We start from the raw sequence: 12,697 nt of genomic DNA, 5'->3' as shown, positions 1-12,697 counted from the left end.
ATGATATATCATCATTTCAAGTTTAGCAAACATAACACACAATAGTTACTGGAGTTCAACATATTATAGGGTACACAACCATTGTTCACAATACATAGTGGAGTTTAGATGCATAGTTCATCCTTTTCTCACAAAAGGATGAAACTCATATTTACTACATACATACACAGCCATAGTTCATCTTAGACAAGTTCACATTTAGTAGAGCCATACACTACACAACCATCATGCCCAAAAGGTCAGCATTGCCCACTAGTCTCATATTCATTTTCTTCACTTCTCTAAGATGGCCTGGATCCCCTTGATCTTCTCCTTCAGCTTCTCCTCTGCCTTCATCAGCTCAGCAAACTGAAGCTCTAGCTGCCCCATCTCTTCACCATGATTTTTCCTTTCCCTTAAGCAAATCAGCAACCTGAAACTTCAACTCTAGCTTATCTTGGGTGAGCTTCTCCTCAGACTTTCTGAGCTGTGCATTCTTCAACTCCAAGTTCATCTTAGCTTCAATAAGCAATTGCTTGTCTGTAATATGCTTCAACTTCAGGTTTTGGATGACTGTAGCTTGAGCTCTTGTCAGGTTCAGTAGCACTTCATAATTCTGCTTAAGCTTCTCAGACTCTGCATCTTTCTTTGCCATCTGTGCATTCATATCAGCCACCAGTTCACTTCTGCATTCATGCTGATATGTAATGGCAGACTGCAGATGTCTGAAATCCACCACCCTGTCCTCTTGGAAGGTCATAAGCTCATGAACATCTTGGACTAGCTTGTCATAGTTGGCCTCCAGCTTGTTCTTCTCTTCTGTCAGATGGTGGATAGTGAAAGAACTTTCAAGATTATCATTCACCCTAGCACTCTTGCTATCTTCAACCATTGCCCACAACTTCAACAATGCATTTTGCATTGTTGGGGGCCACTACTGATCAACCCATTCAACAAACCCACAATTCTGCCCTTCCTGCAAAAACAGCAAAAAGATAAAAATTAAACAAGTTAGTTCATACCACAGGTAAATAACTAGTGCAAAGCAATAGCACTGTTTTTCCTTTTATACATTGGTAATAATAGCACCACTAAGCTACACTGGTAATTTAGATGTGCCTACCCACTAAATAACAGCATGACAAATTAAAGCACCACTCACCTACAGATTTGAACTAGAGTTTGCTAATCAGCTACAAAACAAGAGCAATCTCAAACTTCAAACTTGGTGAACTACCAAAGCATATGGAGTACATACTATCCATTCAACTAAATATTTGTAGCATTGACATACATAACAACAGGTGCATCCCAACATAAAAAATAACAATTCACTCAATATTTAGTTCCAAACAGGAGCAAAAATGTAACAGCAACATAATTAACAGTGCACTGTAATTGAACTACATAAAAATCCCACTAAAGCAACATAAAACCTATAGAAGTCCCAAACTGAATATTTAACATGATAGCAACAACAATGCCACTGCAAAATAGTGTTAACCACTGTCATTAAACTACACAAGCTACTGTTGTTGCAAAAGTTAATATGCCCTAATAATCAGGTATTGTAGTCATGTTCAATATGCCACTATCAACCTAAATAGAATATCCCACTATCAGCCAAAATTCATACCGGCTCTGCACATGCTAAGAACCTTCTCCCAGTGTCTGTTCCTTCAAATGCGACAAACCTATCAGATGGCTTGCCGTGCTTCTCACATGGCGACATCGTGTCCATCTCAAGCCCCTGGTAATCTGGATCTTCAACGCTGAAAGGGACCTGCCGAACCTCATAGAAACAAAATGCCCAAATCAAAACTCAGCGAAATCAACCAAATCAAAAAGCCCCAAATCTGAAACCCTAACCCTAAACCTAGGTCAAAGAAAATCACCTGGTTAAGCCCGTCCATGGATGAGGTCGAGTGCATGTACGGCAGGCTGGACGTGTCGTCACTGCTTTCGTCTTCGAAAACCATGGCGGGTGGCGGTGGTCCGGTCCGGCAACGCTGCGGGCGGCAGAGGAGCGAGGAGGGGGGCACGAGCGAGGAGGAAGAGAAGAAAGGAGAGGGAGAGACAGAGCACGGGCTGGTCCGGTTCGAGCCGGACCACACGTATCGAGCGAGCGGTCGGGGGCCGTTTCGCCAGTGTGGCAGCTGACGCGCGGGCCCGGGCGGTCAGTTCCAGCGTCAATATGTAGAAATACGAAGTTTAGAGTGATTTGCAACGGTTCGCCTCAAACGTGGTACTGACATGTAAATTTTTTCAAAAGTTGTACCAATTTGTCACCACCGCCCTAAATGTGGTACTATCGTGTACACCCACCCCATACTTCTCACAACGAAACGAACCAAACATATGAAGACTAGATTAGCTTAAGTTTATCCGTTTCCCTTTTATGTATATGCAGATTACATGATGTTCGGAAGAACAAGCCAGATACTCGGCCAAGTCTAGTGGATGAATTTATATCTCAGACTAAAAAATAGATATCCCATTCTAGCACAGTGGATCCGAGAGTGGGTATTCTACTCCTAGGCTCATTGCACCCACGATCCAAAACATAGCAAATAAAATAAAATAAAAATCTAAAACTTTGTGGTTTTGATTATGACCAAATATTTTGCGTGTCTACAAAATTTGATGGCCAAATGACATCTGAGGAGCTCTGTACAGAAAACAAACAAAACATGTGCTAAAGAATCGGTGCACCGATTGGGCAGAAATTGTATTTCGTTTGCATGGAGATCATCTGATGTCATTTGTCCACTAAACTTTGCAAGCATCTAAAACATCTGTTCATAGTCAGTATCACAAAGTTTTATTTTACTGATCACTGTGGTTTACAAATTATTATAAACTTGGGTGTAGCCACTACTTTTCCATGTATACTATTAGAACCTCTCACAACTTTCATTCCGATCACATGTGATGTTGGTCTAACTTCATCGTAATCTGTTGCAGTCTTCCATGAAAGGCTCAAATTTCGGGATCAATTAACTAATCAGCCCGTTGAATCTCTCGGATTATGATCTCGAGCGCTCGATCATCCACCAGAAGGGCATTATGGGACATGTTGGACACCTTGACCATCCTAAAATCCTCACCACCATGGCTCCACGACGTCTCCACCGCCACGGCGCTCACCAGGTTCACCACCCCGTCGCCGTCCCCGGCGACCACAAACGGCGTCACGTCGAAGTCATCCCCGGGGAACACTATCCTTTCCGGCGTCCCCACCCCGACCCCGACGACAGAGGTCACCGGCACCCCAGGATGCGGCAGCTCCCTGCCGAACAGCGGCAGCACGCGGGACTCGTACGGCCCGACGGCCTCGCCGAACCCAATGGCGACAAGGTAGTCCGCCATGTCGCCGGCCGAGTAGTTCCTGCTCTTGGTGGTCACCAATGGCGTCGCGGCCCCGAAGGCAGCCGGGCTGGGCAGTCTCTACAGGCTGCTCTGCTGGCTCCTGCCCTGCCGCAGCAGCGCGCGCGGGTCTATGAACGGCAGGCCCAGGTTGTTCCCGGAGACCAGCGTCTGCATTCCCACGGGGCGGCGATGGGAACGAAGCGCCCCACGAACCGTCGGCGCCAGGCCAGCGGCTGGCGGACGAGGAACTGGTGCGCCAGCAGGCCGCCGAAACTGTGGGTGACGATCACCACCGGCCTGCCGCCATTGAGCCCGCTCGCCCTCTCGACTAGGCTCTTGAGCGCCCAGAAGAAGGCGTGGCCGACCCTGGACGGGCGCCCCACCGGTGCGGCGGCGTACCGGAAGTCGTAGGGCGCGCCGAACATGGTCTCGCCGTCGCGGTACCCCGTCTTTTCCAACCGCTCGACGAACGTGCTCATGTAGGAAAAATTCCTAGGAAAATCGAGAAGTTCCAGCCGATTTTGATTCAGAGTTGGGAACACGACACGATTGAGCAATCCATAGCTACTTACTTGCGGTCAGGATCGGGGTAGCGGAAGGCTTGGGTGGAGCCGAAGAAGGGGACGCGCGTCTCCACGCCGGCGACGTTGGAGTAGTCGTCAGCGGCGGGGTCGTACACGGAGCGCATCTGCTCCGCGAAGCACGGCACGTTGGCGGGGTCCTGGAGGGCGGAGTAGTTGAGGTAGAGGCGGAACCACCCCTCCCCCTTGCGCGCCCCGCAGCACGGCGACGACGGCCGGTAGAGCTCGGTGAGCCGCGCGTCCAGCTCGTTGGTGGCGTAGCCCGGCACCAGGACCACGGGGTGCAAGCGCGGCGCCGCTTGCACCGCTGCTAGTGCCACTGCCAGTAGTAACTGGGCAAGAAGCAACGGGATCGCCATAACCATGAATGGGCTGATGGAATGGTGAAAACTGAGTACTCCTTTTACCCAATTCCAGCACATTTTATACGCGAAGCTTCCCATGTCGCTCGCTCGTATCCATCAGTTTTTTTTTTAGACAATCGTATCCATCAGTTATTAAAGAATCAATTACACTGGTGGTGCTACAACTTGGCATAAATGGTCACTTTGGTGCTAGAAGTTGTGGTGTACATTAAAGTGGTGCAAAAACTTGACATTAACGTGCAAATACGGTGTTTATCTTGTTTATTTACGGAGTAGGTGCTGACTAGGCGCATGGAGCCCACTGTCAGCCACTCGACCAAAGAGATGGGGCATGTGACCTGATTTTTTCAAAAACACCCTTGAAATATTTTTTCAAAAAAAATCCCTGTTGACTGGAAAGATTTTGTCATCACCTCTATGAGAAGTGGGTCCCGCATGTCACCTGAGACAGAAAACTGAATGACAGATGTGGCCTGTGGGGATCGAACACACAACATCATCAAGGCAAACGAGCACACAAACCACTGCACCCATTAAGTTTTCTTCGGCCAGTACAGGAAAAAATGTAATATGTATTTTTAATCACAGCGCGGGCGGATGTTAAATGGGCTGCAGATCTTGCGGCTTCTTCTGCACCTGTTAGTTTTTATGTTTTTCCTGTAGAAAGTATCAAAATTATAAGTGTTTTGAAAAATCTAAATTATAATCTCAGTAATAAACATAACAAACAAATTTTTGTGTTTATAAATATTGTACATGCAAACAGAATAAATTATTTTATAAATTTGTTCACATATTATTTAAAAAATATGAATTATAACAGTATTTACATCTACTACCACTATAAAAGAAAGAGAGCGGCAGATCCAAACAATCACAACCATCCATCATGAACATCTAATGGTCCGTAGTTTTTTTATGTTTAATACTAGCAAGCCACTAATCACGCAGTAAGCAAAAGGACCCGCACGACTAATCCTCCCCGTTCCTTCGTCCTGAACAAAACTGCCCGCACGAACCCACGACCTTCGCTACTCCTCCTCTGCTACCCACGCCTCCCGCAGATCCCCCGCTCGGCCGCTCCCCGCAGATCCTCTGCTGCCCCACGGACGCGACCGCGGACTGCCGCCGCCGATGATCCCATCTGATGGCGGCGCCGACCCATCCCTGGTGCTGGATGCGGTGACCTCCGGCAGAGGCGCGCCCGGCCACGCCTTCCCCAGCACAGTCTCGCCGGGCTGCCTCCGCTCCTCCGGCAGCGCCGCGCCCGTTCGCCGCAGCCCGCCGGCGAGGGCACAATCGATGCCGACCTGCACGCGCAAGGGGAGGCGGCAGGAGCAGTCGTGCAAGGGCAGGACCAGCCGTGCGGTCAATCGAGCAATCCTTTTGCATCTTGGCCGCCATGTCCCCCGCCGTCGACGACGCCCGCTGTGGCGATCTCCGCCCTGGCGACCAGCTCTGCCTCGCCTGCCAAATCAAATCTACGAACTAAGGTTGATTTCTATGACTTCAGTTCGCTGGTGGTACTGGCATAACGCTTATGTTGCAGGCTTCTCCAGAATGATTCCTCATAAGAGATATCTCAACCAGTCATAAGTTAGCCTGAAGACATAAGGTGCAGATATTCTTCCTTGGTATAAGAGATACTTTCAACTAATCACACGTGCAATGTTACATTTGAGTAAGGGATTACCATGTTCTCTGAATTTTCTACCCGACAGATATGTTCAACTATATTTAGAGTATTCTGATAAAGGGTTTACCCCCGCTTTATATTATAAAGCATCCGGATATTTAGAGTATTATACATCTCTAATCTGCATATTTGAGACCAACATGATAATGTTCCATACTTCTTAAGCCATTTTGGTGCCACCTATTGTACCATCATTTTTTGCTTCAGGTATTGTCCTCATTTCCAAACAATTCCATTGTCTTCGCTTCTCTACTCACATGTGTTTTTTAGTCTTCCTCTCACTCTTTTGAGCTTCTACAGAACTGATGTCTGACTGCTATGTTTACCCTTCTGAATAATACCCTTATCAAGTTTTCAGCTTTTAATGTAAAACTGTAACCAATTACCGAAATTTTGGAGTTCTTTTTCACCTTTTCTTGTCCGGTTGTGGATAAAAAAAACTTATGCTGAATCATTGCGTCTCCAGACGAGCAGTGCAGATTTGAGAGTTAGGTTATTTGTCAAAAGTTTTCCGTTTTATCCATACAATAGTAAAATTAGTTTTACATAATTTGAATGTGTGCTCGCATGAGCTTGTAAACTTCTCTCGTGTGTCCACACAAGGGCGGAGGGAAGATTCTTTCTGTGAAGAAACCTATTTTGTATGAAGTTGTAGTTGATTTTGTCGGACTGGGAAGTGATGGATGCACCAAGTAGGTGGTCTTTATTTCTGGGATTAGAATTTTCAAAAGGACTGTTTCTTCTCACCTTGATCTTGTGATCTAATGAAATTTATTCCTGATTTTTATCAGGGACACAACAGTGAAGATGTTTTTGAATTTCGTGTTGTAGCTAAATGGTGAAGTTTTCATGAATTCATGTTATGAATTGGTTCTCACTTTTTTTATCATAACCTTTTATTATCTCATGATTTATTGAATTTTTTGTTTTTTCTATTGATATTTCTGTTTGCAAAACGATTATTAGATATTGGAGAATTAACGAGGTATGGCTACTGCCAAGCATGCTTTCAGAAGTACACGATTCAAGAGATTTTCTATTTTGGCAGAAGTTGGTGTGCCTACTGACAAGTGTGCTCTGAAAATTAGTCAATTACTGCACCAGCTGGACTTATAGATCGGTTCACAAGGTTCTTTCTGGACAGTAGTAATGGTTTTAATACATTTAAAACATGTATGGTTATTTGATTCATGAACAAAACAAATATATTCTCTTTTGAGCTTTGAGCATTTCACATATGACCATTGTACTGTTGCACTATTACTACGACCTATGTGAAAGGTAAATAAACCTTTCAGCAACATATGTTGGTATAATTCTCTCCCAACTAGCATTATATGCCATATATAGTTTTTTTTTTACCGAAATGTTAGGAGCCTCGTGTATAAGGTATGCAGAAATTCTCACTTTGGGGAAGTGATTAATTCTTCATGTGCAGTAACCTGGAGAGATGGTGCTGGTGGATTCTAGCCGCAAGGTGAGTGGCTTGATCCTTGATTAATCATGTTTAATTTTAAATGGATGTGAAGTGATTGTCCTAGATCAATGCGTGATTTATGTGCAAATGCTACAGTCGAAGACATGCAGTTGCTTGCCGTCGATGAAGCGACATCAACATGGGTAGCTGATCCAGTCATCTGTTAGTCTGTTCGTCTTTCTTCCTTGCACTTTGTTCTTCAGTCATGTGTTGGGCATCCTTCCCCATGCTACTGACTCTATGGTGTCGCTGGCCCATGCTTCTGACTCTCCAGACATATACTCACTCGTTAGAAATCCCATGGCAATTGCTTTCATGTGAATTTTGGTTAGTACTCCGTATTTATGATGTTGCTGGCCTCATTGCTCTGAATATACTACCACACTGCATGATAAAATCAACAATGACTTTTCTTAATGCATGTAAATTATCGCTTCTCTGTAATGTTTGATGTCAATTTATTCCATGACAATGGTGCAAACTAGGATCTGACCGGACAAGACAGCCGCATATTTAGTTTAGGTGTTGCTGTTACTGCAGGCCCTTGTCCAGATGGAGGACTTGGCTTCTTCAGTGAGGATAATTCAATACTACACTTTGATTCAATAGAGTGCGAGGTAATTTTCTTCTTACCTGATGTGGTTACATCTAAGTAAAATTTCCTTTGGGTGCTTCAACACCAACCGGGCTTCTGTCTATAGAGTTGTTTTTATTTATATTTCTTGAGCTGCTGTTGTTGCTTCTCATTTTTTATATTTGTTTCTTGATATAGCTTCATTCGGGTTTAAGTGCGTTGCTGCTGGTCGCCTCTTGTGATTGTGTACAGCTTGCTTCTGACATAGCCAAGATTAAAGGAGAGGGGAGTCATTGCTGATGGCTTGGAACTTTTTGGTGCATCATGCTATGCGACTAAGGTGCAATGCCTTATCCATTGAAGCTTTTGTTTCTTCATCTAACATGTACACCTTGAACAGAACCATCTTCTTTTTGTTTCTTTTTTTTCAATTCTGGATAGGTCACCCTGACAGACACTTGGTGAGATGTTTGAAGCTGCTCATAGTATCATGACCTAGCTTGGAGACTGTGCCAAGGTATCATCTGCAGTGTCATGTCTGTGTTCTGTCTAAATAGCATGCAATGCTTTACATTGGCATCAGAAAGTCCACTTCAATATCATTTTTTGGCTGCTTTATAGTATTAGTACTACTATTTTTCTTCTGTAATCATGGATTTGCAATTTGACTGAAGCTGTAAATTTTGATATGTTGCCTTGTGGTTAAGTTTTTATAAGAAAATAGTTAGTAATTGTGAATTTCTTCATTCTCAACAGATAGAATGTTCCTTTCTTTTCCTGTATACCCATTACAGTGGTACGTATCCTTCATTACAAAGAGCCAGTTTGTCGTTGCAGTGTTTTTCTATTCACTTAAATCTATACATAGTTAGATGTCTTTCCCGATGTGCAAAACTCGATGGATGGCACATAAATTGCTTGTTTAACAGATGGAATTCAGGGATTTATGGCATTCATTATATTGATTATAATGCTCTGTACATATTCATTATATTGGTGAGTGCGAAATAGAGTGCAATGCACGCGCCAGCATGATCAGATCATTGGTAGATCAATTTTGAAGCCTGGCTGATAAATGACTAGCTTATATGGTTCTGTTGTTATAGGCTGAAGTTTTCTTTCTTGGGCAACTAAGGCAGAAGAACCTGGTGAAATTGGTTGGGTAGTGCTACGAGCATGAACACCGGATGTTGGTGTACAAATTCATGAGCGTTGGGAGCCTTGAGACGCACCTCTTCAAAAGTGAGTTCTTCACTGCTTTCTGTCAATTGATCATTCCAAGTATTAGTATGTTTGGTGGTTCCTGAGACCAGCAAGATAAAGAAAAATGTTACTCCCTCCAATACAAAATAAGTGTCGTGGTTTTAATTAAAATTTGAACTAAAACCATGACACTTACTATGGATTTGTAAGAGTAATTCAGAATTCTGAGCACGTACGAGTGCCATCTGGTCCATTGATGATGAACTGTTCTTGTCCCCTGAACTTTCTTTTCCATAAGTCACAAGTCAAGAGGATAGCTGAGCTCTCTCTCCCTTCCAAAGGGACTACACTTTCTCTTTTTAAAATCAGATGAATGTAAATATTCGATATTTACTAAAAAGGGATACTGGATATTTTGGATTGAAAATTTACTTGTCCGACCAGCTTCTTGGTACTTGTAAGTTAGTACAACTCTTGGTCAATGTGGATGAGGAAACTGACCTGAAACATCCTATTTCCTTCACGTATAAATGGCTCCCTCCTGCGGATGATAAGGATGAAGATCGCCGTCAGCCCAAGGGCCTTAACTTTCTCCATGATGCCAACCTGCCGGTGATCTACAAGCAGGCCTTCAACATCTACTGGACTAGGTAGGTCACACGTAACTTGAGACTTTCTGCTAAGCAAAGAAGCAGTTCTCAAATGTCTCTCATTTTGGAACTTTAGTGATGGTTACTGAAAAATGGGGTCAAACAGTACATCACACCTCTTATGCTGAAATTACCACAAAAGTATGTGACAAATGAAAAAAATAATTTGATCTTGAATCTTAATTTCAAATCTTTACCTTTTGACCTGTTGAACCATCAAAGATGCCATGTTTCTGAGCTTTAGCTAGCCCAGTGCGTTAAGTGTAGCTCTGACCTGACTGGAACTCTGAATATTCTTGGATGGATGCCAAACCTGAGAAATCCTATGAACATTTTGCCGTCATGGTCACATAATTGTCCAGTGAGATATGAAGCTTCTTGTGTACTTTGTCCACCTATATTTGAGAATGATTCCACTTTTTGAACAAGAATACTTTAAAGTATTTACCCCAGGTATCTGTAAGCTATTACAAGGATCGAACTTATTTCCATCTTTCTTCGGTGCAAGCTGCAGGGTCAGTTTGAGCCTTCACGAGCTCGACATCGGAGCCAGCACTCTACATGCTTATCGACGCGGTGGCCATCGAGGTCAAACTTGTCCGGAAATACTTGTCGGAGTAATGGATGTATCTATACGCATTTTAGTTTTAGACACATCCATTTTTATGCATTTCTTCGACATGTACTGTGATTTGTGAAGACGTGCGTTGCACGTACACGCTAACTAGTAATTTAGAATTAGAAAAAGTTAAATTACAATTCATAAAATTATTTTAGGTATACAGCATTTCAATAATTATATGCACGTTTGTATAGTTCAATGTTTTGATAAGTAAAAGTAATCATAATTTATAATTTAAACTGGTCATATGAATATTCATTTTCTATAATTTAAATATAAGCCGTGACTGTATAATATTTAAAATATTTTAATTTTATTAAATGTCCGTATTAACTAAATATTTTTTATATCATGCACAGATGTATATTTAAATGCTATTATATTTACTAATAATTATTTTCATGTATAATATTTGTATCACACAAATATTTGAACATATTTCTATTAATTATGTTTTACAAATAGATTTTAAAAAGGAACAGGTGTACAATGGGCCGCACTATCTGCAGCCCATAAAAGCTCCTCATGCTTCCAGTTTAGTACATATAGCTTTCTTATCCGAATTAAACAATATAGATCTTGTTGGCGTACTGGTTATCCGTGTTGTGGCTTGTTGTCGAACATGGCTTCGAGTCCAGGAGGACTCAGTTTTGATTTAATTTTCACTCTTGTCTGATAGGTGGGACCCGCTCCTCATAGTGGTGAAAAAATGCCACTCTCCCATGTCAACCGGGGCTTTTTGTGAATATATATATATTTCGAGGATGTTTTTGAAAAAAACCAGGTCACATGCCCCATCTCTCTGGTCGAGTGGCTGACAGCGGGCTCCATACACCTAGTCAGCATATACTCCGTACATAAATGAGATAAGCACCGTATTTGCACGTTAATGCCAAGTTTTTGCACCACTTCAATATACACCACAATTTTTAGCACCAAAGTGACCGTTTACAGCAAGTTATAGCACCACCAGTGTAATTGACTCGTTATTAAATGTGAATGATTGATGAGTGCGGTGTTTCTACTCCCGAGCTCATCTACATCTACCCTGATGAAAAGAATCAAAACAAATACTCTGCAAAAATGACATCAAGTTTACGTGAGGTGCGCTTCAAGTTTCAACTAATTTGGACATCTGAGCAACCCTCACGCATAAGTTGAAATTTAAAGCGAACCTCACGCATAAAATTATCTATCGCACAAAAAAGTTATTTTTTTAGTATTTGTTTTGAATTTTTTTTCTACCCGGGTGTAGATGAGCGTGGACATCTAATTATATTTTCGGATGATCGAGTACAATACTAGTTGTTGACATTCTGCTTGTGTGGAGGCCCAAGGGGCACTGGATGTGGACCGGCAACTTCAACGGTTCAACCTACTGGTTGTTGAGCAAAATCCCCTTGCATACAAATTTAACTAAAAAATTATCATGGCATAGATCAAAGTCTTTGTTTTTTGTGAATCAGCATAGATCAAAGTCAACCATATTCTCTGTCCAATTTGGTTATTACTTGGAATGGGAGCACCAATTCGGGGCCAAGATGGACAGGGTTCGGGTGAACTGAATTGAGTGTGGGATTAATCAAATGCTCATGCTATGAACAGTAAATTTGGAAAAATATAAAAAATATATTTTTTTGATTTTTTTGTGGTAAACTTTGAAGAATGTTTGGAGTGCATGCAAAAATTCATCACGAAATCACATCGGTGCAAGGCGTGGTTGAAAAAATGAAATCAATACTCTGAAAATGTTACTTTCAAATGCATCATGGAGCTCTTAATTTGTTTTTTTTGCACGACTTGCTCCAATGGTATTTCATGATGAAAATTTGCATGCAATTCATACATTTCTTAAAGTTTGCCACAAAAAATATTCCGATTTTTTTGATTTTTTCTATTTTTTTGATTTTACTGTTGAGAAAAAGGGTTCCCCGCTTTACATTGTAAAGCAACGTCCAACCGATACAACCAGCTTGCTGGGGCCGCAACACAAACAAGCCCAAAAGAAAATGTACATGTTTTGAACTGTTGTTGGCACTGAGGCCCTGCTCCCCCTGCCGCCGCCGGCAACCCGTGCTCTCCCCCGCCACCGCCGGCCACCGGTCGCGCCTCCCCGGCCCGCCTATCTCCCCCTCCCCTGCGCTCCCGTCGCCCCCCGAGGCGGCGGAGCGCCCCATCTGC

At 42.9% G+C, this 12,697-nt stretch overlaps 1 long non-coding RNA gene and 1 pseudogene across 22 annotated transcripts; one reads left to right on the top strand and one right to left on the bottom strand.

Moving 5' to 3' along the window:
- Positions 1-2,705: 2,705 nt before the first annotated feature.
- Positions 2,706-4,288, bottom strand: LOC123056783 (lecithin-cholesterol acyltransferase-like 1; annotated as a pseudogene).
- A 913-nt stretch (positions 4,289-5,201) lies between these two features.
- On the top strand, positions 5,202-10,697 carry LOC123060309 (uncharacterized). Of its 22 annotated transcripts, none has more exons than XR_006427884.1 (8): positions 5,231-5,787; positions 5,844-5,909; positions 7,429-7,467; positions 7,564-8,084; positions 8,240-8,381; positions 8,483-8,558; positions 9,148-9,894; positions 10,409-10,697. It is a non-coding gene; the product is annotated as an uncharacterized lncRNA (long non-coding RNA). The 22 variants fall into 22 exon arrangements; XR_006427880.1 differs by having other exon boundaries at positions 5,235-7,467; positions 7,564-7,629; positions 7,742-7,794; positions 8,008-8,084; positions 10,409-10,674; XR_006427878.1 differs by having other exon boundaries at positions 5,235-7,467; positions 7,564-7,637; positions 7,742-7,794; positions 8,008-8,084; positions 10,409-10,674.
- Positions 10,698-12,697: the final 2,000 nt, after the last annotated feature.

Source organism: Triticum aestivum, chromosome 3A (genome assembly GCF_018294505.1).
Source record: "Triticum aestivum cultivar Chinese Spring chromosome 3A, IWGSC CS RefSeq v2.1, whole genome shotgun sequence".
NCBI lineage: Eukaryota > Viridiplantae > Streptophyta > Magnoliopsida > Poales > Poaceae > Triticum > Triticum aestivum.
Note: the sequence above shows the minus strand (reverse complement) of the source record. Positions and strands in the feature narration are given on the sequence as shown.